This window comes from Xyrauchen texanus, chromosome 14 (genome assembly GCF_025860055.1).
Source record: "Xyrauchen texanus isolate HMW12.3.18 chromosome 14, RBS_HiC_50CHRs, whole genome shotgun sequence".
Classification (NCBI taxonomy): Eukaryota; Metazoa; Chordata; class Actinopteri; order Cypriniformes; family Catostomidae; genus Xyrauchen; species Xyrauchen texanus.
In genome coordinates, this window is record NC_068289.1 from 1,324,643 (window position 1) to 1,338,624 (window position 13,982).

Consider the following 13,982-nt stretch of genomic DNA (forward strand, 5'->3'; position numbering starts at 1 on the left):
AACTGTTCCTTTGGTTATATCTTGCTCAGTATGAGATCCTCTCACTGGGAAAACCAGGAAACAGAAATATATTCAAGTTATAATTGAGGCTTGTTAAAGTGGCTTTCTGCATCTCTTGGGAGATGGGCTTGTACATCCCTGAGATGAATTGTTGTCACTCCTTCAAAATAAATATAATAACAAATTCTATTTCTTTCGATCTTTACGTCCCATAATAACTGGGGTGAGGTTTTGAGATCTGATCTGAATTCAGGTTGGAAACAGATGCACTGGAATTGGCAGAAGGGTTTTTCCCTTCTCTCTCTCTCTCTCTCATTCTAGTTTTCTTTCCTCAGAGGAGCACTGATATTTCCGCCTGGCTGCACGCCGGAGATGCGCCTTACATCAGAGGAGTCAGGCGTGAAACGCTCACTGCTTTCACCAAACCCTGTTCAGCAGAGCAAAGCATTGTGGGATGCAGAGCACGACAGGAAGACAGGAATAAAGACAGAAGGTAGTGATTATGAGCTAGACAGAAAAGAGAGAGAGAATGTGACAATCACAGCAGACATTGTATTTATTTAGCCTTTTGTCTAAATGCCAGTTATTCCCATTGCAGAACCTTGAATCAGCCTTTACTAAGAATCATGCAGTCTATTCCTGTCTAATTCTAAGTCTCTCTCTTTCTCACAGAGACATGCATAGACTACATTACTGTATAAGTGCACACCTGCTTAAATGTCATTGCCCATCGATGGCAGCTCTGCCATTCTCAAACAGAATTCTCGTTCTTCTTTCAGGTCTCCTCTATACTTTGGGTCTCATGCTAATGATATTAACCATACACACACATATGCACATTTCACACAATAATCAATATCATCAATTAATGTATTATTCTAAATGTTATATATATATATATATATATATATATATATATATATATATATATATATATAGCAATATCACACAAGCAAGAGTGCGATATGGCCCTATATCAGCACTGCTGTGATTCGGGTGCCATAGGTAATCACAGCAGTGCTGGTTTAGGGCCATCTAGCATGATTACGAGTGTAATATTGGTTAAATACTTCCGTTCAATGAACAAATACATTTGTTTTTGTTTTATAAACTGAGTACGGTCATAAAAATGCATTTGTGCATGGAACTACTTTCTTACGCGACCAATCAGAATCTGCCGTTGCTGGTTCATAACAAATGATGCATCCAAGCCTTCATTAGTAATTCAAAAATGACTTGTCCTTGTTTCTAACAAGTCATTGGATAAACAAGGATGGATTGATGGGTGTGTGTGTGTGTGTGTGTGTGTGAGAGAGAGAGAGAGAGAGAGAGAGAGAGATAGATGGAGCATGTGCGATCACCTGTTGCCACTCCCAAGCAGAGATGCTGTCCAAGCGGGGGTATTTCTCCCTATTTCACGGTAACTGGTGTGGAAGAGTCATTCAATATAGAAACCGCAAACTTCTCCACCATTTTGAACAGTACTTTTTCTTCAATGTGGAAACTCCAGTAAGAGGTAAGTGCCTTGAGTTGTGTAATGAATCTGTCTGTTGTGTCTCTCAGCTGTGATGAGTCTTAATGCTTAAGTTGTTTAAAGTCATGTAGTAGTAATACAAGAGATCACGGAACACTGTTGTATGTAAAAACTGACTCACCAACTGGCTCATAGTACACACAAAAATGATCTTTTGCCACCACCTGCAGGCTAACATATGTAATGTAAAAAAAATAAAATAAAAAAATATATGTAACTCTTAACACGTATGCACTACTCTTATACTTTAGTTTAGAACGGCACGGACACAAGCAGAGTGATACACACACAGTGAAGCGTCCGAGTGCTGAGGACAGGAACTAACTGTTGTATGTATATATATATATATATATTAGTATACACTGTAACAGACATGCCTGCTACTAAGTATTTTATCTGCAGTTTTATTCCTCACCGCTAGGGGTGCTATGGCACCTAAATGTGCTCCTTAAGTAAAGGTGGGAATGTCCTGGTTGGAAATGTTCCATTTCAAGCTCAACTTAAAGTAAGGATTCGTTTTTTTTTTCCTGTTATTTAAAAGTATGCCTTACTAATAATGTTTATTGCTAAGAAGTTATTGAACATGTTTGATATATGCTGAGCTATTCTATCTATATGAGTTATGTTGGGTTTGATGCTAAGAGTTTGATACAATTTATTTGTATGTATTTTGCATGTTGTGAACCAATATGGATTTAAAGCCCAGATGGAAGTAAGCTTATGGCTTTTGGCTTACCTATGGCTGTTCTTGATGTAGAAACATCTAGCGCTTGAGAACTGTTATCGTTTGGAGTGAATTCTTCACAAATGGTTGGATTATTCATCTGCTAAGGGACAGCTTCAACTTTGGACATTGGACACTTGAGCTGAGTGAGTTAAATGCGTTGAACACCGGAAAAATGAAGCTCTTTAAATGGGTTATTTTCCTCACTTAAACGCATCCCATTTATACATGAGATTAATCAATATATCCAAAACATACATTATATGTAATATTACAACTTACATCTGCACAAAGTAAAGTGAATGAACAGTTGAATTTGTACTAAATTGTGCTCTAGTGATAAAATGTGAAATTTGCACTGCATTCCACTGTTTCTGTAAAAGCATGCTACACCCAATGTAAAATATGAAACTAGCTAAACTCAGACGATTAATGACAGTCTTTAAAGCATGAAGAATACAGAATACAGTAAGCTAACACTTCAGTATATTAATTATAGACCAATCTTTGCTATTATTTCAGAAGCTCGGGTTTTCACAACAAGGGCAATTGTACAGTATTTTTACGCAGTCTATCTTTTATATGTTTGATACATGTTTAAATTATGAAAAAGTTTATACATTTTGTTGTAAATGTTTGAATATTTGATAAGTTTGGTCGGATACAGATTGAACCACATTTTTGTCATTTTGCTAATTATCACTAAACACGATGAAATATTGAATCATTTTAAAGGACATTTTCATCAAAAGACTAAAACTATGACTAAAAACACTGTGTCAAAATGAACAGTGGTTCATTGGTGTAATATTCATTGTTCAAAGTACACAGACCAGTCTGCTATAATATTTTAGTAATACTTTTTACTGAAAGATCTCGCCATGTGTTGACACTTTACAATAAAGTTCCATTCGTTAACATTAGTTAATGCATTAGGTATCATGAACAAACAATGAGCAGTATATATATTTTTAGCATTTATTAATCTTAGCTAATTTTATTGAATAAAAATACAATTGTTCATTGTTAGTTCATGTTAACTAATGATGTTTACTAATGTAAACAAATTGAACCTTTTTGTAAAGTGTCACCAGCACATCTTTAGAGAGCACAAGGCTACGTTTGCAGAGTTTGACGAATTACTGTCCAGGAGAGAACGCATTGTATGTACATACGCAGCTATGATTAGTTATTAGTAAATGATACCTATTGTCCCTGCATTTTCATGGATGTAATCCAAGCATGTATGTTTACCTATTATGTCCAAGTCTTAGGCTTTGCTGTCACCTTGAACAAATCATGGTGGTGTAATAACCTAGGCCGCAGATCTACACCAGCTTTGTGTGTGCTTGCGTGCGTGCAAGGTATAATACCTGGGTCTGTGTCAGGTTAGGAAATGAATCAGTGTAAGCCCAGGCTAAGCATAGTCTCTCTACCTCTTTTTATATTACACTGCTGATAGATGTTCCCTCCAACCCTGGAGCTAAAAGATTAATTTGTTTAAGCAGAGCCCAGTGCATTGACCTTGGAAGAAATTCTCTCCCTTTCTTTTCTCTGATGTGTGGTTTGGGTTTGGCCAAAGAGTATAATAAACACTGATTTTATAATCTTTTAAATTAAAAACATATAATGTTGGGACTTTGGATACTTCTAATGGCCACAGGTTATCTAACTAGGAACTACAAATTTACCCTACAGGTCTACATTAGCATAATCTGACAGAGGACGTCCATGTGCGTTGAATAACTGCGATGTACAGCCCTGGGAAGCTTCTGTGAGCCTGACAGATGCTCAATAAAGAGAACATTTGGTGGGTAAACTTTGTTTTCATGCTGGCAATGTGCCAAACCAACCAATGAGGAGAAAAAAAAACATATGGTAAATGAAATTGTTTTGAACGAAATCCCCAAAATAATGACTATTTTCCAACAGGTTTCCTGAACACTCCTCCTCGTCGGCCAAAAAAATAATCCTGCCCCAAACTCACGCCAACGGTTGAGCCAATGTTTAGATAGTGCCACATTATTTACAATTTTCAGGGAAATCAACTTACCAAATGAAGTGCATAGCTGTCTTTAGATATTAGGCTTGGATAGACAATAGTATTTTATTGTAAGAATATCTTCACGTATTCCACAAGCATTTAACTACACCACAGCCATTGACAAAAGCTCTTCCTATAAATTTCAATGAAATCTCTTTTTGTTCTGCTTTTTCAACTTTTCTACATTTGTATTATATGTGTAACGTTTGGTGTCCAAGGAGTTGAGGAGGAAGAGAGGAGACGCAGGAGTAGAATCTGTCAAACCTTTAATAACAATCGTAGGAGTGGCGCAAATGCTGGAGTGGAAACAAACAATAACTTTTAACATCTAACATTACTTTACAAACATTACCGTTCAAGCACTGACAACCAATGAGCAAAACTAGAAGGTATATATACACAGGGAACTTAATGAGGGAATGGCATTCAAGTGGGGATAACGAGGAAGTGATCAGGGCAGTGGATTCTGGGAAACATAGTGCAGGAGAAAACTTCAAAATAAGAGTCTGTGAACATGGTGGAGACAAACTGTGACAATATGCATATATGTATTATATTACAATTGCATATGTAATTGTGCTATAGTTTCTGTACTACGCTTATGGCTTATTGAAAATTGGCAGTGCGATACGGCAAATATTATTGGCTCTTGTATGATAAATTGCTTGCGATGCTTCTCATTTGTAAGTCGCTTTGGATAAAAGCATCTGCTAAATTATTAATGTAAATGTAATCACTGAAACATTTTCACACTTCACCCTTAAGAATACAGAGAGACAGTGCTGTCACAAGACATCTCTTGTTATTGAAGTGAGGGATGTCACTCATGTTGCATTTTCTAATGCAATTTTTAAGTGTTCTGTCAAAATATGTTTGTAGAGACCAAATCCATAAACCAGCAGTGCCCAAGTTTCTGTCATCAGTGGACAGTGATGGTTTCATTCTCTCTTTCCATCTGCCAGGCGGGTTTTTAAGCTCAGTTAATTTTTTCTATCATCTTTTGAACTGAGTGCCACTGAGAGGTTTCAAAGTCAGCCAGTGACTGGATTTTCCTGAGACTTTCACATTCAGTGGCCATGCATCCACTGTTTTGGGAGTGACAACCACATTTATTATTGTGCTGTGTGTGTATGGAATAGTACCAGAATAACTCCTGAACCTGTGATGGCTGATATAGTGATATAGCAATGTTTTGGCAGAAAGTTTAATTTGATGTTAGCTATTTTTTTAACAAACTAACTTTAGCGAATGGAGGCATATTATCATACCAAAATTGTTATTATCCTGCTTTGACATAGTAAGCAGCTAAATAGGAGAAATTGGAAAGTCCTTCTTTTCAATTCAAAGAGCCAAAATATCACCGTATTTGCAAAGACAACACCGTTTTTTTTTTTCAACCGTCGTTACACGAGAACACACTTAAACTAGCTCGAACAGCCTGAAAAATTATATTTTTTTAACCATTTGAGCTAATGAAGCAACATTTATGATACCATGTTTGTAAAACTTTCTTGTTGATTTGACGTGTTATTGAAATGTAAACTATAATTTTTTGGGGATATTTCTGTTTTTCCCCATTCATGTAGACCAGAGGATCGGACTGGCCGTCGGGAATCACAGGGTAATTTGGGCCAGCACGCTGCTGCGCAAGGACCGGCCTGCCCTACAGGTGATATAGACACCCGCACTGGGCTCAAACATGCCCACGTTGACCCCATCACAGGGCAAACATTCAATCTCTGTAAGATAAAGCCAATACAATGGCTTTTACTTTGAAATAATGCAATTATTTACACATCGTAGTGCACATCCGTATGTGCGCACTCCCTCTGTACTTATGATGAGTCGTCCATCGATGATTCGTTCATTTTGAACAAATCTTTTATGTGACTCAGAAGAACGAGTAGACTCAGAGAGTGATTTGTTCATTTTGTGTTGCCCGCGCATGCATGTTTGTTATGTGAAAACCGCATAGGCGCTATATAGGAAACAGAAATTATTAGTTCACCTCTCGAGTCTTCTTGACCAAGTCGTTTGTTCTTTTTTCATGTGACAGCCTTTTACAATAGCGCATATGGCTGTCACATGACAAAAGAACAAACGACTCGGACAAGAAGATTCCAGAGGTGAACTAATCTTCCTGTTTCTCATAATTTGTCATTGGCTGCATTATAATTTTTTCATTATTGGGACTATAATAAATGTTTGCATAATAGACATGTTGCCTTTCCCAACATCTGTATATTGGGAAAAAAAGGTTTTGGACATGTTATTTGTCTGAACAAATCCACTCATTACATTTCAGTGGTTTTATATTTACATTTACATTTATGCATTTGGCAGACGCTTTTATCCAAAGTATCTTACAGTGCACTTATTACAGGGACAATCCCCCCGGAACAACCTGGAGTTAAGTGCCTTACTCAAGGACACAATGGTGGTGGCTGTGGGGATCGAACCAGCAACCTTCTGAGTACCAATGTATTATACAGAGCACTTATTACAGGGACAATCCCCCCGGAGCAACCTGGAGTTAAGTGTCTTACTCAAGGACACAATGGTGGTGGCTGTGGGGATCGAACCAGCAACCTTCTGCTTAACAGTTTAGTGCTTTAGCCCACTACTCCACATATTTTTATGTTTTATAGTTATGACAGTTTTTGCTCTTGTGGGGTCCATTGTCATTACTAGCAGTCAATAGAAATGCCCCTTTTTAACTCAAAAATGTGAAATTGAGCCAAAAAATGAAATTAATGTGCCAATGTGTTATGGTGTGGTGCTGCGGGCCGGGTTTGGTGGGCCACTCTGGGCCAGAAAGTCCAGGGCCAGTTTTTAGTCCCAGTCTGCCCCTGATGTACATAACTACTGTATACATTACTGGTCACAGCGGACCTGGGGTGTTACCAAGATGGCCGCCAAATGGCTAGATTGCTTTTTTTAGATAAAGTGCCATACTAATCTTGCAAAGGACTGCTGGACTAAGACTAACACTGTTCTGGAATTAGCCAGATTGCACTACAGCAGTTTAAATAGAGCTGTTAACAGCATGCAAGTTTTTTTTAAGCCCCAAGACTCAATATCTGCCTGTATATCCAACTATTCTCTCAGGTTATCCTCCCCTAAGCAAATAAAAATAGCACAAATTAGGATGAATGTAGTGATTAACAGTAAGCGAGAGCAAAAGTGTTTTCCTTATTAACTCTCTTATCTCAGGGACAAAAATGAATGGATGCTTTGATTTGAACTGGCTTATATAACAGGCATTGATTTGAAGCGTTTCATTTAACAATCTGCCATCATATTGGTCAGCGCTGCCTGCTACACTGTGCGGTTTTGATAAAGAGTTTTTTTACACATCGATTGAGCTTCATAAGATGAATCGAACCAAAAATCTTTACAGACAAAGAAAAAGGTCAAGCATTGACTTTGATACATCAACTAGTTGGAGGCAGGGGCATATGAGTTCTGAACTGATATGAGAACTGAAATGGCTCAATTCACATAGCACACTAACGTAAAAACACACATACACTCAATCTAAAATTAATTCCCTTGTCACATCTGCTGTTGCACATCTCTAGTGTTATGCAGAACAGCAAGCGTTGCGATGAGGTGAGAATGTCAGAATTGATTCCACCTCTCCATCCGAAGGGTTTTTAGAGATGCAGTAAACACTCTGCATGCTGTCACCAACAAATTATAGTTTGCATAACCAATCATCTCAAAGATGACAGATGAGCAATTGGCGATGTACACAGGAGGGAGCTGAATATGACCTCAGGACCCAACTTGCCAAACACCTGATAAATCAGGGTTTAGAATCAGAAAAGGTTTTAAATGTAATGTAGGTGAATTTATTTTGGTTTTCATGTTTGTTGCATATGCGGCGAGGATGAGAGAATCAAGAAAATTAGGACTATCAGTTGAGGATGGTAGGATGGAAGTCATACTTGATTTGTCTAGATGTTTCCAATCAGGACTCTGATTATTGTTTATGTAATGGCATGTCATAAAACAGATACTATTAATAAGCCCTCAAAGCTTCTATATCCATATAAGTAAATAGGATCTGTGCTTACTTTACAGTCTAATTGAAGATACAAATCTCTTGGTGTTACATGCAGGATGTGGTGGATCTAAATAAATCCTGTAATGTGATCATGTAACAAAACTCATCAAAATTACACACGTTAAAAGACAAAGTCAGATAAAGAACATTTTTCTTCCTGTGAGGTTTAATGATGGTTGGTAAACCAGTTTTTCAGAGAAAGAAGAGAGCAAGTGTGAGGACTTAAATATTCTAATATAATAAGCAAAAAACAACTGGACAAGAAAGCAAGACATAACTTAAAATAAAAGCCAAAGCACAACAAAACATGAACCAAAAATGGTCTGCACTTATATAGCGCCTTTTTAACCTTAACGGTTACACTGTGACTCATTCACACACACACACACACACACACACACACACACACACACACACACACACACACACACACACACACACACAAATGGTGGCAGAGTTGCCATGTAAGGTGCTAGTCTGCCATTGGTAGCAACTTGGGGTTCAGTGTCTTGCCCAAGGACACTTCGGCATGTGGAGTCATGTGGAGTCATGTGGGCCAGGATTTAAACCACCAACCCTGCAATTAGTGGCCGACCTGCTCTACCCCTGAGCCACAGCCGCCCCAACAGTTCCCCAGAACTATTATAAGACAGTTCTTTGAAGACACGTGTCTACAAGACATCGAACTCTCAAATGAACTGGAAAAACTGTGTAGAAAATGCAAAGAATAACGTTGTTCATATTGGTGGTGAGTCACAGACGAGCGCTGAGGTACATCACAGCACTGACTGTTTATTTTTAGTTGGGCTTTGTGTGAGACAGATGTTTCTGGCAAGAGAGGACAGCAGGTGTTTGTACAGTCGGATGAATATGGAAGAGTGAAATTAAGGTTACATGCAATGCTGCTTATTCTCCCTGCTACACTGACCACCGTCACGAGAACCAGAGCCACAGTCAACAAGAGCCCACATATGTGCTGTAGTAAAGACACCTCCGCTTAAATCTCTGTGCTCTTATAGGCAGCTCTGCTTAAAAGGGCACCTTTAAATGTGTGAACAAAAGGGGCAGAGGCTTGCGCCCCTGTAGCCCCCATTCTGTGCACGTCAGCGTGTCTGACCAACCTAAGTAAGACAATCTGTAAAGCGTTTCCATGTCTGTAAATATGAATGGCTTTTATGACTCAAATTCCTTGAAAATGTAAACATGCTGAAACTTAAATAAACTCAGTCTGGTTTGCTGGTATTAGCTATTCTCCCAGCCTGGTTAGACAGGTCTCTTTGCTGGTCTTTGGGCACCTTTCAGCTGAGAGACTAGCTAGACAAGCTTAAACCAGCTGGTTTAAAATATTTTCCTTTTTCTATATATATATATATAAATATGTTGATGATATAATGAATGTCACATGCTCATTAGGAACAATATGCATAAATAAAAAAAGAATAAAAAGTAAAAACATTATGCATTTACCTTGTCTTGGGCTAATTCTGTCATTGTTTCAGAAGCTTACAATGAATCACACCTCTATTCTGCTTTTATATAAATTAGCTGTTAAATTACCTATGTAAACTATTATGTAAACTTCCTTGAATTTATCTCATTTCTCTACTTTGGAACTCTCCACCTACTCTTTAAAAGATAATGAGTATTATTTTGTATTGTATATAATATGTGAATGTTTTACATTTACATGTATGCATTTGGCAGACACTTTTATCCAAAGCGACTTACAGTGCACTTATTACAGGGTGCCTTACTCAAGGATACAATGGTGGTGGCCGTGGGGTTTGAACCAGCAACCTCCTGATTACCAGCCCTGTGTTTTAGCCACTATGCCACCACCACTCCAGATAAAAGGTTTTATGAGGTCATGTTGCATTACAGCTGCTCTAAAACTAGCTAACAGTGAAAAGATATCAGGGAAAGTTGCTTTTTCCAAGGCATTTAAAATCAAGGACAATGGTGTATTTTTCCAATCCCAATAATGGAATGTTAGGCCAGATTAAAATCAGAGGGGAGAACTCCAACCCTGATCACTTGAACTCGACCTAATGCAGCTCACAGCTGGAAAAAGTGTGTGTGAGTGAGAAATAGAGACGGTGCAAGAAGAAATGAACAGGAAATGAACATGGAAATGCTGCAGGGAATAATTCATGGTTTTTATATGTGAATAAAGAATAAATGGAGCAAATTACCTTGAGACACAGTGACATTAAACATGTCAGCAGTAATTGCTTGAGAGTAAGCACAGCAAAAATAACTTAGCATTATGGGTTATGTGCGAGCAGAGCTATCATTAACATTAGAGGCTCACTGTAGGCCTCTGTTCAGTTTTAAACCTGGTAGTTGAGGTCAACGCGTATCTTGCAGGCATTGGATTAAAGTTTGGAGAATTCGGTGTGTTTCTGAAGAGAAAAACGGGTTTTCAGTAATCTTCATCTGAAAGCTAGCGTCCACCTCCCGTTGCCTGTAGAGAAATAACAGAATCATAGGCGAAAATGTCAAATGATCATGTTGTCGCCATAGGGACTTAAGCTTTCTGATTATAATTGTTTTATTTTTTTATTTTCAGATTAAGCGTTCAGTTTTCAGCTTCTCAACGTGTCAGCAAATGTCACGGGCAAGGAGCACCTCCACCTGAACCACTGCCATTGCAGTATTGGCCTCAAAGGCTGGCTGACATTCTGCTTGCTTTGACATTTGAGGTTGACACGAACACACTCACACACACACACACACACACACACACACACACACACACACACACACACACACACACACACACACACACACACACACACACACACACACACACAGTTTCCGAAAATGTGGTTCGGGCCTTAACTTTGACAGAACCTGAATCCATTTCCTCTATAATGCTGTGCCAACATTCACCAACTTTTCCTATCTGTCCTTTTGTGTCACCCTGACATCAATATACTGACCACACACACACACACACACACACACACACACACACACACACACACACGCACGCAGAAAGTTGAGAGGATATCAAAGCCCTAGTCAAATGCACAATGTAGGAGAGTTGCTGACTGCAAAGGTTTCTTCGGGATTGCTGAAATGTTGTTATTGCGTTTTCCCCTCAGGTGAGAGGGTTGGAAGTGATTTCTTCAAACTACACTCTTCAGTGCTGTCTGGTGTTGAGACGGAAAGTGTACTGGAAGACAGATAATATGAGATACATGACAGAAGGAACTGGGGCGCTACTTCACAGCTACTTCCACCGAGTGGCGTGGTCAGAAGAGGGAGAGTTGGAAAGGGCGTACTGTAGGTTGCGAAGATTTTTGGATATGTTGCTTAGCCTCTGGATTTTGTTTAAACATAAAATGGAAATAAAATGCAATCTTGACAGTAGAACAGAGACTCAAGCACATTGAGATACAGTGAATAACAAGGTGATATGCAGTGTGAAAAAAATAACTTTTTTAATGAAAGGGGCCATCTTTGCCTTTGGGAATTAATTAGCAGGGTCATTCTTTAGCTTTATGAGGGCATTGTGTATTTCAACCATATAAAAACTGAATAAATTAACTGAAATAAATTCTCAATACAGACCATTAAGGATAATACATATAACATCAAATAAACGTCAAATGCAAAAGTAGTATAAATAATGCACAAGATCAGACTTGAAATGAAAAATAATTCAACTTTTTAAACATCTGGAGTATTTTCTCACTTTTGGTGGCATTTTTTATCAAGAGCATTGGTTTATTTCTGACCCTGGCAATAGGCAGGGTATAATGTACAGTCAGCCGAACAATATCATAAAATAAACCCTGACAGGGTGATCAGGATGCCGATGCAAAGCACATCATCCTCAAGGGGGTTATTTTGAGCTACTCTACCAAAGAAGTAAATAAATAGACATGAAATATTGATTTCTGTTTAAATTAATTATGCTGTTATTGAGAAGACAGAAACAGTGGTTTGCTACGAGAGGCATAAACAGGACACAACAGGAAGTTGGTGTGCAGGGACAATGGTCAGTTATACAGTTTAGACCAAAAAATATATGACCACAGAATGCCAAAATTGACCAATAAGAATCAAGTATTCCAGTGTCATGATCCCTTGTCACCTGCCCCGTGTTTCGTGTTACTATCCCTTGTCGTCTGCACCATGTTTCATGTTTCGATCCCTTGTTGTCTGGCCCGGGTTTTCCGTTTCACCCGTCACCGATCACGTTCCATGTCACGTTTTCCCTGTCGTCCGCCCCGAGTCTCACTGTCCTTGTGTAAACTACACTTCCCGTCTTTCCCGGCCCTTCTCTGCATTATTGTCCGCACCTGTCTGTTGTTTTGTCATTACCGTGTCTCTTTATTTAAACCCCACTGCTTCCCCTTCCCTTTGTCGTTCGTTGACGTTGCATGTTCGTCCTTACTTTACTAAAGCTCTCATGTGTTCTCCGTTCTTGTTCCCTGCAGTTCGCTGGTCCGCTCGAGGATAACCCTGGTTCGTTCGGGATAACCCTGCTGTCTATGGTTGTCTGTTCGTTCGAGGTTATCCCCGCCCTTCGTGGATGTTCGCTCCCTGTTCACCCTTGTATGTCACCTCATGTTTTAGTTTCTTTTTCCCATCGTGGACCCTTTCTTTTGTTCCTGAGTTTGTTTACCTTGTGTAGTCCCAAATAAAACTGCGTGTGGATCCTAAACACCTTCATATTTTTCATAATTGACCAGCACAAATAGAAATGAAAACAATTATAAAATCTGACAAACCAAGACAATAAAATAAAATATTTTATTTATATGATGAATACAAATAGATAATAGTGTATATATAGTATAACTTTATCCTCATTTTAGAGACTAAAAGAAAACTGGGCCCATTAATAGGGCATGGAGTTAAGGAATGATTCAAATCAGCCCCTTGGTTAGATGTTCACATTTTGAGGCCTTGATGACAGAGGTAGGGGGCTCCCACTTGAAACATTGTGGCTCAATGCCAGCCATCTTCGCCGTCATGAAAGGGTTCTATCAAGGGCCAAACTGTTTCTAGTTTTGTTCAGCCCCACTGTGGAGAACACTCCTTCAGCATTTAAATATGAAAGTACCAACACCAACTTGGCAATAAGAGAGAGCTGCTCATACCATTACCTTTGAAAAATTTACATAGGAAGCCTAATTACTCTTAAGTATTTTCATATGCATTAAGTTGATTAAGTCAATGCGTACGTAAAAGGGTGCAGAATCTTCTTACCTTATTCTTTATTGATGCCATGTTCCCCCAAAAGTTCTCAGCATCAAAAAGTATTGGGGCATGGGAATGTCCATGAACTGGTAATCCAGAAACTCTTCATTCAGTTGGTCATGCTCTTGAGATCCGTGGTTCGGGAGAAGTCCAGCAAACCTAAAAAATAACTCAATGTGCACTGATCTGATAATGTTACAATAGTTGAAACAACAGGGTTTGTTTTTCAGGTGTGGTCATCAAACTTTACAATCTATTAAAAATTTGAAACCCTAACCTGTCGATAAAGTACAAGGCATCTTCCACTCCACACTCTGTCCTCTGCTGGACATCAACAAACATGGCATGTTTGAGAGGGGCGCTCTCAGGGGTAGTTTCTTCGTGGCATACTCCTCAA

The 13,982-nt window shown here is 38.8% G+C and overlaps 1 long non-coding RNA gene across 1 annotated transcript; it reads left to right on the forward strand.

Moving 5' to 3' along the window:
• Nucleotides 1-1,339: 1,339 nt before the first annotated feature.
• Nucleotides 1,340-2,305, forward strand: LOC127654682 (uncharacterized). The gene is made up of 4 exons (XR_007971961.1): nucleotides 1,340-1,516; nucleotides 1,786-1,863; nucleotides 1,956-2,039; nucleotides 2,292-2,305. It is a non-coding gene; the product is annotated as an uncharacterized LOC127654682 (long non-coding RNA).
• The last annotated feature ends 11,677 nt before the right edge of the window (nucleotides 2,306-13,982 follow it).